Source organism: Struthio camelus, chromosome 1 (assembly GCF_040807025.1).
Source record: "Struthio camelus isolate bStrCam1 chromosome 1, bStrCam1.hap1, whole genome shotgun sequence".
Classification (NCBI taxonomy): domain Eukaryota; kingdom Metazoa; phylum Chordata; class Aves; order Struthioniformes; family Struthionidae; genus Struthio; species Struthio camelus.
In genome coordinates, this window is record NC_090942.1 from 6,536,943 (window position 1) to 6,551,410 (window position 14,468).

At 39.3% G+C, this 14,468-nt stretch overlaps 1 long non-coding RNA gene across 2 annotated transcripts in view; it reads left to right on the forward strand.

Annotated features, from left to right (window-relative positions):
- Positions 1-13,916, forward strand: part of LOC104149413 (uncharacterized) — a 44,858-nt gene extending 30,942 nt beyond the window's left edge. For both annotated transcript variants that reach the window (XR_695326.2, XR_011144004.1), the window contains 2 exons: positions 6,423-6,597; positions 7,787-13,916. This is a non-coding gene — a long non-coding RNA (uncharacterized lncRNA). The remainder of the gene's footprint in view (positions 1-6,422; positions 6,598-7,786) is intronic.
- The last annotated feature ends 552 nt before the right edge of the window (positions 13,917-14,468 follow it).

The window sequence follows — 14,468 nt, forward strand, 5'->3', positions numbered from 1 at the left end:
AAGAACGATCTTGCTCAGCAAATGGAGGGAATATAAGTCATGGCAGAGAAGATAGTGTAGAGGCCTTCTAAAAGACTTATAGGGGGAAGATCTTGTAAAACATTTGAAGTCAGCCCTCAGATTATATCTGTAGCTGGAACAAATACATCAGCCATCACAGATAAAGCAGAATCTGAGACAGACAGAAAGTTTTCTGATTTGTTTCAGGGAGGACATAAGGTGTAAGTATTTAAAGACATGCCACATGCTGCTTAAAAGGAAAGGCAGGAATTAAAGCATCCCCTAAAGCAGGAAATATAAAATACAGATGGGCCTTTCCTTTTACATTTATCTTTTGCATCATGAATGACAGAACATCATAAACTCAAACAAGGAATGTATTTAAATCCCCAAGAGTCTGAATTTACTAGGAAGCAGAAGCTGCCAGGGTAGGGTTCAACTAACTCAAATTTAGAGAACTGTGATGTAGATGTCTCCATTTAAGTTAGTCACGCTAGATTCTCCTTTACAGCCAACAGAGAAAATCAGGCATTTTTAGAGTATGATCTATCTGAGACATCTACTGCAGGATGAGATTAATTGGTTCCTAGAAGCACCTGTTTCTCTCCATTAACTAAACAGAGTCTCGACTGCTGGTTCGAATTAGATGTCTGTATTGTAGATACCTACATTTGTATGAGTGGGTCTCGCTCAGAGAGGCAGCATTTTACTCTAGAATGCCAAAGTGCTAAAGCCAAACAGGTTTTGTCTTCAAGATTTTTGAGCATAGCGATTAGAGGCCTCGGTCTCTCCTGTTTCTTCATACTCTCCATGGCTATAGACTATCATGAGGAGGGAGAGAAGTAATCGCTATGAAGATGCCCACCGTTAAACTGCCTTCATGGAGCTTTGCCAGAGAGCGCGACGACATGGCTCCATTTGATTCCACTGCAGAGCAAGGCTGAATTCCTGTGCTCTCGGGAAGGCAACAATACGGGTGCAGCAATGAGAGTTGATTGAGGATTCTCTTGGCTGGGAAACAGGTCTGTGGAAATCATAAAATATGCCAACAGACAGGCTGGTTTGAACTTCATTTTAGATCTAGAATGTATAAAAGGACACAAAGCAACCAAAAGAGGAAACTTAGGTGTACAAAGGATGGTACAAAGTAACTGGGAATTTCATTTTTTCTTATATCATAAAGCTCTACAGGGAATTTTAATCCATGTGTTTGTTACGATCAGCATTGAAGTACAACAAAGATTGGAGCTGACAAGAGTGAAATTATATTCTAAAACAAAAGAATATAAGTATATGGGCTAGAGTCCAAGGTATCTTATTCTCTCTTGAAATTGAGACTAACCAGACAAAAACCTTTGGTCAAACAGCATGACAATAGATAAGCGCTAGAGTCAGCACTTGAAGTTTTGGAGATGGTCTGGAAACTTACATCTCTGCTGTATGCAGGTATCCTTAAACTTCTGTGCCAGGAAAAGGAGCTTCTTCAGGCAGGTTGCACAGCAGAGCAAGGTGTGACCGCGCCAGCAGGGCAAGCGGCCTGGGAGCATAATGGCACCTTGCTGTTCGCCTCGGCTGCCGAACACTGGGTCACAGCATACGGACCGAACTGTTTGATGAAAGGAATAAAGCATGAACGAGGCTGTTCTCTCTGTACATGACGTGCAGCTTTTTGAACAAGATGCATTTTACGCCCTCGAAAGCAGTAGCATTGGAAAGTTGGCCTGGGATAGGTTGCCAGATGTAAAGCTGACTGTGATAAGCCAGAGATGTTTAGTGTTTGCATTTCCAAGAACATAGAATTTTTCCTAACCTTGACTAGTTTTAAAATTCAGTAAATTACTTGTGTCAACCTTTCGAAAACCCAAGAAGAGTTTTTAAAAGTTAATTATATATCACTCTGGTCTAAAATAGCATAAGCCTTTTTAGAATGAGTACAAATGGGATGCTCTTGGAAAAGCAAAATAACTATCACTAAAATTAATGAATTTCTAAGATACACCATCTACATATATAAATATCAGACAATATTTTATGGATTTGACTAATTGTTTTAATGAATATAAATGCTATACAAGTTTTCTAAGAAGGGATGCCTCAAAGCTGCTGATATGTTGTTAGCTCAGGTTCAGGTACGTTACTTACTGGCACGAGTGAAGCCTTACTCAAGGGTGTCGATCATGTAGAACTAGAATCGTGGAATAAATGTATTTTGTAGGTGGATCACTTTCCTCAAGGTACCTTGAAATCCCTAGATGCATATGAAAAGATTTATCCTCTTGCCTTGCCCACCAACTAACTTTGTTAAAATATGAAGTTCATCACTTATATCTATGAAGCACGTAGCTCTGCTGTTTCTGTCACTATGATACTAGCTGCCAGTCAGTACGGCTGTTTTCAGAGGAGGAGCTAAAACCTTGACAACAAATTTGAGATAACCCTAATGTGATAAAACTCCTTTTTCCTAATATTCACACTTTAGAAATTTTATAATGTATATATAATATATTTTTTATATATATATGATATTAGGTTATATGATATATATAGCATATAATATTGTATAATATATATAAAATATATTAATCAGAAGGTTTCTCACTGGTGTTTTTATCTCTTCTAAACAATTCTTAAGAGATAAAGGTAAACCTCACAATTTTAAAGGAGAAAGGAGATATAACAGAAGCAAGCCGATGAAGGTCGAGAAAGGCTGCAGAAAAGAAGATGATCTTGGAATGGAATGAAAGAGGGAAAGTGATTATCATTCTGTGTATGTTTTATATGAATTTTTCCTTCAATAAAATGCTTCACAAAATGGCACCTGACTCCAGCTGGGATCTAACAGTATATTAGCAGTGAGGCATTACACTGGAGAGAGCTGTAAAAGGTGGGTTCCTTTTAAGATAAGCAGTAGGTGTGCCCAGAACTACAAATATCCCAGATGTAAGTGGTTAGAATAATAATCATTGTAGAGAGTGCCAATAACCTTTTAGATTCACCAGGTCCTTATGGGTACATTAAATGGTTCGCCGATAAAACGTTCTTGGCAGGGTGGGTCACCTTGTGCACACTCAATGAGCTCCATTTTTATTATTCTGAATTAAAGGTCAATCGAACCTATAATGTCTTCTTCTTGTGAAGAACGGAGATGAAGTGTCATGGGTCCAAGTGGCCCACCCTCAAATCCTCTCTGCAGAGGAGGCTTAATTCATCACTTCCATGAAAATCTGTCATTTCTTATAGATAAGAAAATGAGTCCTACCTATCAGACTAGTGGGCTTGAGTACTTTCATGCCTCTGTATTTCTTTATGCTGCCTTTCTTCATAAACAAACCAGAAGGACACTTCTCCTGAAATACTTTCCTGTTTCTCCAATAGTCTGTCTCCCGCACAGTATTCTCTATTCAAAATAAACAAACATCTTTTCTTGAAGCATGAGAAGCATATATTATTAAATAGAAGGTATCTGTGATTTGAGGCTCTAATTCATGCTAAAATTAAGCTCATGTTTGACTTTGAATTCAGTAAGTTTTATTATATTCTTAAAGCTAATCGCATGCCAGAATGTTTTTCTCCATCTTTTCCCTGATCCTACAAAGATTTATATTTGTGCTTCACCTTAACCGTGAGAATTATCCCATTGAATCAATGAAATTAGTCTTATGCTTAAATTTATGTGAGTCTATGTGAGTTTGGGGTCTTAAAGAAAGAGAAGGATTATAACAATAGTACCAGGCATTTATTACCATATCGTTATGACAAGAAGTTTGAATAGAGACTAAATTCTAGTACTTTTTTTTTTTTAATGCTGTTCTCTTTTTCTTTAATAACTCTTCTCCTCAGAACTTAGCTCTACTTTTTTCCTGTTGCACTCACTCAGGGCAGCTATCATATCATAGCCAGGAAAGATAATTGAATGAAGAATTGATTTTTATTGCCTATAATAAAAAGCAGTTCTTATTACTTTTACAAATTACTCATAATTACAGTTGTCTAGAGAATGTCTTATCACCCTGAGTGGTGCGGAAATAAGCTGGATGCACAATAGTACTTCTGTGTCTGTGATTTAAAACTTGTATTCTCATTAATGGCAATGTAAATTAGCACTATGGCAAATTTAGTTCATATAATTTTCCTGGACAGTTTCTAATAGTGTTGGGGAAGAATCTTGAGCAGCCATGCAATTTATTTCTGAGTGGCATCATTCCTATTGGAGCCCATGCACTGAGTCTAAGAGGTGTCTTTAATTACTGAGGACACAGAATTGTGCAATTTACACTTCATGAAACACTTTGATTATGTCTTTTAGAGCCCGAAAGCTGGGAACTCCAGAGAGATATTACCAGGTATCAGATTTGTTAAGCTTTAGACATGTAAAGGTAGTTTAAACATTAAGATTGTACTAATGAAATTCAGCAAACATATATTGAAAGAGCTTTCCTAAAGCCTTATCTTTAAATTTCACAGAAAAGCAGAAGAAAAGCAGAAGAAAAGCTTGTACTTGCCACATCTGAATTCTGTTTTTCTTGTTTATGATGCAGTATGGCCAATAAGAAGTATATATATATATATTTTTTTTCCTTTTTTAAGCAGAGCAGGTAACTCCGGGCCACTTTCATATACCTAATCTGTTACAAGACAGAGAAGGAAAAAGCTAGGATTAATCACAACCTCTCTCACTTCCCTAAAGAAAAATGAATTGTTAAAAATCTCCAAGGCAGTCAGTCTTCATTAACTTTTCTCTTAGAGTTTGTGGCTTGTTTAAATGTGTCATTCTGATAAATCAAGGTATTGATCTCACTTGATTACGAAGGAAGTGTCTTTTAAAAAGAATGGGAACCAATTTGTGGGGAGAAGTTGATTTTTCCTCTGTGATGACTTGTTGTATGACTCAGAACACATCTGGCCTCCCTTTGTTAAACAACGTGAGCATAAATGAGGGTTCATTTGCTAAGAAGTGTTTTAAAGCTAAACTAATTTGATAATTTTGTTCATGTTATTCTTGATATTTTATGTATATTAACTCACTCATTTAAAAGTTAACACCTTTAAGGCAAATATTTATGTTAGATAGCATTGTGCAAAGTAGGACACATGATAACTTTTCACCAATCAACAAGTTCTATTAATTCACTAAAACCTGCCTAAGGATATAATCAGCAATTTAAAGAACCGTTTATACATGAAGTTTGCATACCAGATATCTAGACATATCCTAACCACACCATACGACATAAACAGGCAGGCAATGCAGGTAAGGGCTGAGCTGAGCTGGTGTGGTTATTTAATACTACAATTAAATTATCAAGCTGTTTATTAATGTATATGTTATTTCTAGTTCTCTTTGCCTGAGGCATTCTTATGAAGAAGAACCTTTCGTTTCCTGCATTTCCCACAAAAGGCCCCAGTTTAAAGCACCACAAATATTTTAAAAAACGGCTTCTTGAGACTTCTCTCAGGCCATCCTACTTGAAATTTCAGCAAAGAAATATGTAGTTAGACCTACTCAATACAGTTTTTAAATGTCATTCTACACTCAACAGGAAAATTTGGGGCTGCTAATACTAAAGGGAACAAGAAGAACTATAACCTTGGAAAGGAGAGCTCATCTAGTTTGTTTAGTCCTGGGAAGCCTGGAGAAGAGAAAATGCTCGCTCGCTGGATTCAGCTGATTGTCATGGATTCTGAAGCTTTTTTTGAGGTTTCCCATGGAAGCCTTATGCTCTGCATCCCTGTTCCATCTGAGAAGATAACCCTTCCCGGTTCCTCATGGACGCATGCCACCATGCTCTCAGCTAACACAAGCCACACATATGCCATCGTATCTGTTTAGGTTTCAGTTTGCACTGAAGTTCAGGCTCCCCAGTTTCTTGCTCTCCAATATGAGCGTGAGGTGGCCTAGGTAGGCAACTTGGCAGGAGTAGTTCTTCCTGGCCGGGTGAAATGCACTCAAGTGCTGTCTTTACACGTCCTGTAGATGTAGTGAGCGCTCTGGCTCAGGCTCCTTGTGACTTCACTTGTCCTGTCAGTCCCCCCTTCCCAAAACAATCCCCTTTCAGCAGACCCCCTACAAAAGAACGCTGGTTTTGGAGGAACTCTCCAGCCATTGTTCTTGTTGCAGCGGTTCACAGGAAAGAACATAGACTGACTTTTCAAATGAAACCAGGGTGTAGGTTTCCTATTCAAAGACTCTCTGGAAAACCAGAGGCCATTTTGAGAAGCCAGGGCACCTGGCTGAAGCTTATGTTGATAGAACAGCTCTCAGTTCAGAAGAAAAAAAGGTGAAGAAGGATTTACCCGTAGGGAATGGATGGGGCTGACCAGGACTGTGAGAGTTACTTTTCCTTTTTAAGATGATTTTCACAAAATACTTGGATGGCAAGTCACCATGAATTTCTTAGTTGTTCACAAACTACTGTCTGCAGGGCAGACCTGAGCATGCAACAGAAGTTGCAGAGTCACTTCCATGAAGGATCCTCGCCGCATCTCAGTCTCAGCCTGCTACCTGTTTCAGACCTGGTGTCATCCTCCAGGACACGTTTTTTCCAGATGTCTCCAGGCACAGCCAGACCCCTGCCACAGCCCAAGAGCTAGCTACTGGTGAGTATATTTCCGGTGGGGACGAAATGGGATGCGGGCAATGGTTCCTGTCGAGGGAACAGGTAACGTATGGCACTCTGGGCCTGACAGCTACAACAAGGAAAGAGCATGCCAGTCTTCCCTTTTGGCTTAAAACTGTCCGTCCTCAGGAAAAGAACCCCTCCCCAACTTGTTCTGGACTTCTATGCACATAAAACCAGAACCTCCCTTTAATTAGACAGCAGAGGCTGGAAGTTCTCTCAAGCAAGCGATTGTGTCATGACCAGATGTGTTATCGCCTACCCTTGCCAACCCCACAAACCTAAGTGTTCATACTTGGGAAAGGCCTGACCATCTCCGACCTGAGTAAATAGCTCCACTCTCAAGGTACTGTCCTCCTATTTCTCCTTCTCTGCACAGCAAATGCCTATCCAAGCTAGGCCACTTGGTTCTGGCTGCTAGAGCTCCTAAAAGACAGAAACCTAGGATCCAAAAGATTGTGAAGTCATTTGGATTAACAGTAGAATTAGATCATAACCCAGTGATACATAGTAGCCCCAGCGATTTCTTAATCCATTCTCTCACATGTGTCTCTAGACTCCACTCACGTACCATGACCTCACCCTGTCCATCATATTCCATCTTCTGCTGACGTTCCCAGAGTAATGACGAGCTAGATCCAGTTCCTATTCCTTTTCAGGCCCCCAGTCCTGACCGTGCGTATCATCTCCGTAGCAGGATGCAGATTTCTTCTGAAGACAGGCGCATGAGGCACTGCTTCTGCATTTCCCCCACACCGGGCAGCGGTTTTACTACACAGCTGAATGCTAGGATAACAGCAGCACAACACATCAAGGATGGTTGAGGTGGAGGAGTAAAATTTCACCTCTGTCTCTCATGGATCCCTCCTGGTATAATTTATACATCAGAAACAGATCTTCTCCATAACTCTCTGCTCCATCCCCAAAAGCATAATCTACAGATTACAAAACTGCAAAAGTCTCTTGGCCATTTCTACTAGACTCTCAGACATTTATGCATAGTTTCCTGGCATTCTGTTCTTTGGATGGTCTCCCAGGGAACATGATTACGTTTCGGATCCAGATGCAAAGTTGCAAAATTTGGCCTGTGGGTAGGTGCATGTTGTATTGTTTACTGTCATCCTGATCGTGCCAAGGAACGATACGGTTTTCTTTTCTCTTTCTTGCAGATGTACCTGAAGGAGAGACATGTCTTCACCACGCATGTTCCAGATAAATTCTTTTGTTCATACAGATCAGGCGCTGAGAGTGGATGATATGGCAGAGAAGCTGCAGGAAAACTAGAGGACTGAAGTCTGGGCCCAGAAGCACTGTGAAGATCTAAAGCTAAAGTCAGCTACGACAGTTTAGGCTCCACTAGAAGTTACTGGTCTATGAATCTAGGACAAAAAAGCCAGATACTCCAGGGACACTGTGATGGACAGTGCCAGAACTGCTACCAGCACATAGTGTGCTAGTTCGCACTGCTAAGGGCCCGGACACGCCTGATTACTCTACTCATGCATCTCAACACCTCTCCTGGAAAAAAAAAAAAAAAAAAAGTTGAGCTAGGACTCTGTAGAGGCAGCGGCAGAAGGCTGCTTTGGGTGCCGGACAGACAACGCAGGGGACGTAAGTGGAAACATCTGTAAAGGAAGTGCTGACTAAAGTCCCAAGACCCTTCAGGAATTTTGTTCGCTGAAGCTTTCGGCACTGACTATTTTGGTTGTCACCTTCAACTGCTAGAAAAGCTGGGAGTAGTGTGGCTTCTCTTTTAATGACTGTAATGGGTAAGGACCACAAATGCGCTCTCTGAAAGAGCCTATACTACTATTGTTGGTTTTCCCTCAGTGATGTTACACCTCTGCGAGCCTAATTATCCTTTGTTCTTAATGGTCTCTTATTAGGCCAACTGCCCAACTTTTACTGGTTTTGAAAGAATAAATATGTTGAAGTTTTCTAGTGTCTTAACTCTCTATATTCTTTCTGGGCCCTGAATTTTCATTCCCTTTGCCTGTTCTTACTAAGTAGAAAACAGAACAACAGCCTTCCTACTTCAGTGGAAGGAAGGAATTTTAGTTACTATCAATCTATCCGAGTCATGTATATATGTATTTCTATATTTATATATTTTTACATACTATATATTTTTATATTTTGAGGAAAGCATTAAATCACTGCTAAACTAGAATAATGACAGTAGAAATTGTTTTCAGACTCTCAGGTTTGCGTAAGTGGTACTCATTCTCCCATAGATGGACTTTCATCTTCTTTCTCTTTGCCTCTACTCCAGCCCACCTTTTTTTTCCCCTAACACGACTGACTTGTCAGGCTCCCTGGCTCCTACTTCTGCCTCCTCAAAGGGGTACTCCCTCCTCAGCATCAGCTCTGATTTTGCTGGCTAATTCATGTCTGCTCTGGTTTACTCATAGCTAACCCGTAGCATCGGCTGGTTGAGAGCTAAAGTCTACAGTTTTCTTCTTTTTGTGCAATGTAGGACAGGCAGAACGCCATTACCCCACAATTTTCCACTTGCACGGTGATGGCACTGTCCTGAATACACTGCAACTCCTCAGAACTGAAGGGCATGAGAAATCCCCATCTTATTTCTTAATTTCTTTCTTTAAAAATGTATATAATAGAATTGGCTGGTACCTTACTGCTGTCATGAATAAGTCAGTCCTACAGAAATTGTCATCTACCTTCTCCACGCACAAAATTTCTTCTCCCCGTCTTACCAATAAGTTAAGAGTGATACTGTGCCTTCTTTTAAATGAAAATTATTTATTCTTGGACAATAGGCAAGTAGAGTGTTGCAAGTAGATTTCATTTTTAAAAACAGGTTGTACCAGCTGATGATAGAAATCAAAATTAAATAATAAGAATTATTCTCTGAAATTGTTCATATTGTTTATACTTGTCTTCCTCCTCGTTGACCCTTAGAAGCAAAAGTTCTTGGTAAGAAGGCTTACCTAATAATACCTGTTCAATTATTTCTTAAACAGTGTCTTGGAATTTATTTCATGATCGGTTGTGGTTAGTGTTTTAATTAAAATTTTGGAGCATATCTGCATGAAACTGTAGCCAATGAGACAGACATCCTTGTTCTATGGGAGTTTATTGACAGAAAGGAACAGAGTGACTTGGCGTGTTAGTAAGACTCATTAATCTTCTTCAAGTACGTACTGGGAAAACGTGGAGTTCTCTCAACAAGCTGTTACCAAAACAGAGTTTCTGTTTGAACAGTTGGAAAACTAACAGTGAAAGTGGAAGTTATAAGCAGAGAGTGAGATGCTCTTCCTCGGTAAAGCGTTGTGGCTTCGGCTTCTTGTCATTGTGTGTAATGTACCGTGAGTAATATTTAGAGTAGGGCAGTACTTGTGAGAAAATAATCCATTACCTCTCAGGTCTGCCTTGACTATAAAGCTAGCATCTAGCCACTGAAATCATCCTATGAGTCTTGATCTGTAGGTTACTGTATTCATTTTATACCGGACGTGTGTGACTTCTTAAAAAGAAAAGTATATATGATGTTCTTTCATACCTATGTAATGTGTCAAAAAATATGGAAAAGTATATACCTTAGATACAGTACAGCAGAAGGGTTTAAGGAAAGTTGGAACTACCTGGACATATTCCTAGAGAAAGAAAGGATTAGGAGTAAGTGCTAGAAATAATAATTTCACTGCAGTAATTCTGGTCAGTTTGTCATGTAGACAGACTTCAACATCCCTTATATGTGACATATATTAAGACAAGTTTTCATGTCTCTTACACTGACCATTTAGCAGGGAAGCCTGAAATGTGTTTTGTTTTTTCTTTTCTTTTCTTTTCTGGATTCCTAAGTTAGTTAGTAGCTAGGATTTTAACAACAGTCTGCAATTGACAGTTTCTCACAGTCAATTCTTTATCAATTGTATTATATCTATTAACAATAAACATATAATCTCAAAAAATGTATTTTTAATATAGAATATAGAAAGTCATTCCTGCTGGTGTATATTGGGGGAGAAGTATAAAGAGGTATTTTCGGGGATTTACATGCACAGGTACATGTATATTTATGATGTGCCAGTGAAATTCATCTCTGATCCAGATGCAACCAGTGTAAAGACCCTAATCTTGCAAGGAGCTGTGAATGCCCTTTTTACTCCCACTAAACTCATACGTGACAAAAGTCCCTCAAGACAGAAAAATATTTGAAAGCCCAGACAGGAGGGGCTATAAAGGGGAAATGAGGCTAAAACTCTTTCCAAAGCTCTCCTTCTCACATTATAAATTTAATTGATGTACATGAGAAGCAGCAATGCTAAGATAATCTGAAAAGGTGATTACAAGGAGTCTATGGACCTGATTTTTTCTTACAATCTTTTTTTCATTGCATTTCTCTGTAAGTATGAAGGGGACTGAACTTACAGAAGCCCTTGCAATTCTAGACGTATGACATTGATCTCTGATTTATTTTTCCATTTGTAAAATGAAGAAATTTTAATGATGCTGTAAATAGTGCAGGCAAATTAGACATTTTCAAAAACCCTATGAAACATGCAGAGCCGGATCTGCATCTGCTTTGCATATAATATATTGTAAAAAGAAGTTTCCACTGCTTTCTTGCAGGAGAGATTTTTATGTATATTCATTGTATTTGCAGAGCTTTCTTTTCCAGGACAGTGTCGGTTGAACGGTTAGACACTATAAATCTTAGCAGGCATACAAACACACACAGAAATAATGCAGACTGCAATACACTTAAGCATAGGATGTGTATATTGGAGCAGAATTGGACATTGTTAATAGAAGTTTCCTGGTAACAGAACTGCTGTAATATAAATTTTTATTCATATTTGGTTTAGCAGGCATGCTCGGGGTGTCATGCTCAGTTCCAAAATGTGAAGCGGACAGCAAGATACAATGCACAATAACACTGTAAGTTTCCGAGGGAGAACTCTGCTGTGTCTTCCTTGGTTGTTTTCACATAGCTGTCTGCAGTACTTTACATTTTCAAATTTAAGCTCATGAGTACACGTCCCGCCAGGATGGGTAAACGTCATCGGTATAAATTTTAGAAATCGGGAGAAAGCCACAGACCTTTTCAGTCATGTCCATCATTGTTGGTTGCCTCCATTGGGGAAGTTCAACTGAGTTTTTGCATCCTGCACTTTCAAAGACCATTAATGCTCTTCAGCCATCTGGAATCGACAGGACTGTCTCAGTAGTCAGTAGTTTTGAAAATTAAGTCTGTGGTTTCAGCTGAGCATCCAAACACCAAAAATCACCCGTACTTGGAAACTGTACTTCAGGCTTACTTGCTAGTGAGCAATTGGTGAGACCAAGAAAACTCCTAAAAAGATTTGGTTACAACTTGCTGGATGATGTTTGGCAAAAATACACTATTTATTTGATCCCAAATCTTTGCAGTCGTATATCCAGTAAGCTTTTCTTAAGTTGATTTTGGGGACTTGCAGTACTTAGGAGGAGAAAAGACAAATTGAGCAAGAAGGACTGAAGGCTTTCAGCTCACTGAAGTAGATGTCTATTCCTAGGTGGACACTTTTCTCTCCTGGTATCTTAGAGTAGATGGAAAGTAATTTATGCCTTTTTGTGTTGACATCACAACTTGGAAAAAGGGTTGGAAAGAGGAAAAGCCAGGTTTCAATCCTGGCCCTGCCTAATTTGGAGATTTTTTTCAAACGTCTCATACTAGAACCTTATCTTCCATGCTGCATGCGATATGAAAGTTGAAAAAGATGTGAAGAAACTGATCATCGCCATTTAGTCAGCTGCACCACAGCTGGACAGTGTTTTCTGTATCTTCTCAGGCTTGTGCCACCATCCAGTCATAAGTCTAGTGTTCAGCTGTCTGGATTTTGCCCTGGTCTCTCTCGTTCACTCATCATTTCCTTCCTACCTTCCCCTTTCTCCCACTTGCTTCTTCCACTCAAAATCACTCCTGTGATCAATGGTAGTGTCTCATCCTCTCCATCAAGAAGCAGAGAGATTTTAGTTCATCATACGGCATTCATCTAACTCTTCCAACCTCCATATCTTACCAGACCAGAGTTCTATGGAAACACAAGATCATGAGTTAGGCATTGGTATATCTCTGCAACTCAAGATTTAGAAATCTGAAAACTTTCCCTGAGGATCTTTCATACGCACTCAAATAATGGAGAATTTCTATTTTGTTGAGGCAAATGGTTCCAGTAGAGTTCTCTGAAGCCTGAGGTGGAGCACAAAGAAGGTGAGAAGGCAAAAAAACCACCTGCAGATTTCTGTATTTAGAGTCCAGGGACACTTCAGGAATCTGCCAAAGTCTGTGCTCCTGGAGTTAGAAGCTTGATTTGAAGAGGTTTAAGAGAGACTTTGGACTGGGCCTTGGTTCGGCATTTGTCACTTTTCATTTCTTGAGTAATTTCTGTCCAAGTACTCTATCCTTACTTCTCACTCAGCTCCCTGATCTTCTGTACGCCTTCAGAAGCGTAGATGGGAGCATAGGAAAGAAGTCAGATTTTTATGTTAACACATTAACGCACATCCATACTAAAGGAAGGCGGAAGAAAAGAGCAAATAGTCTCTTGAGTTGGGCACCACAATGAAAGCAACGGAAGTTTGAGGGCATAGACCTGCAGAGAAAGAAGCTCTTGAATGATGCGTGTTTCATGCTAAGACCATTTCATCACCTAAGAAAGTCAGATAAATGGGAATAAGAGAGCAGAGGAGATGCATTCTTTTGGCTACATTCCAAGAAAAGTAATTGTGAAGTTTTAAGCACAAGTACTACGCTTAAAACCCTTCAGGACAGAGGCTGACACCGATAACAATCAGTGAAAGAAATAAGACAAATACTTAAAAATAATGCTGATAACTAGGGCACCTAGTGCTGTTATTCCAGTCAAAATCGTTTCAGAAACACCAAAGCTGCACATCCAGAAGCAGTTATCAGAGAAACTGCTATTGAGTTCCTATACCATTTCCATAGATTGACAGTAGAGGCTGTTATGTTAATTCAGAAAATGCGCAGTAATGGTTTAGTTATTACCAAATAATTCCTGTATTGCTAATTATATGGAGCATTTTGTATAAATTATTCATATACGGTTTAACCTTTATAAAACAAATGTTTTTAATCTGTTTTTTATCTGCTGTATGTATCCTCCATTTTGTTCGAGTGCATGCTCCTAGGTTAAATAATACTGATGACAGTAACTAGCATGGGCTATTTCAGGGGAAGGGTATTTCAAATATGCTTTTCCTCCCTCTCTCTGGACTTTTGGCTACGCTAAATTGTAATGTAGACTAGGTAGCAAGTAGATTCGACAATAAAACTAGCAGTGAACTATTTGTGTGTTGTCTTTGTCATAGCAAGGGATCGTGAATGGTCAAAGATCTGACACATCCTAGGAATTTGAATTGAACTGTTCCTCCAACTTACTTGATCTATTTCTCAAAATTCATATGCGCAATTGGCCTAGAAAATCTCTAAACTGTTAGCTTGGTAGAACTGGCAAGTCTGTTTCACCTGACATTTGAATTGTGGTGGTGGTATTATGAAAAGCTAACTGTCTAGGTGCTGAGCACTTTTGCAATGTGGTATAAATTATCTTATAGGATTACCAATGATTTATATATGCTTTTCCTAGTCTTCTGAGTTTGCTAAGATTAGACTTTCAGTTATTATTTATTTCCATGGCTCTGCAAAGATGAAAAGTGAATTATTCATTTCTGTGTTATAGACTCATATGGTTGGGAGGACCTCAGAGGCCACGTCATCTATCCCCCTGCCCTAAGAGCTATCAACAGCAGATGTGTTAGTCCTGACAGATACTTGTTTAAGGTGTTCTCATAGATTTCCAATGATGCACTCATCACAAC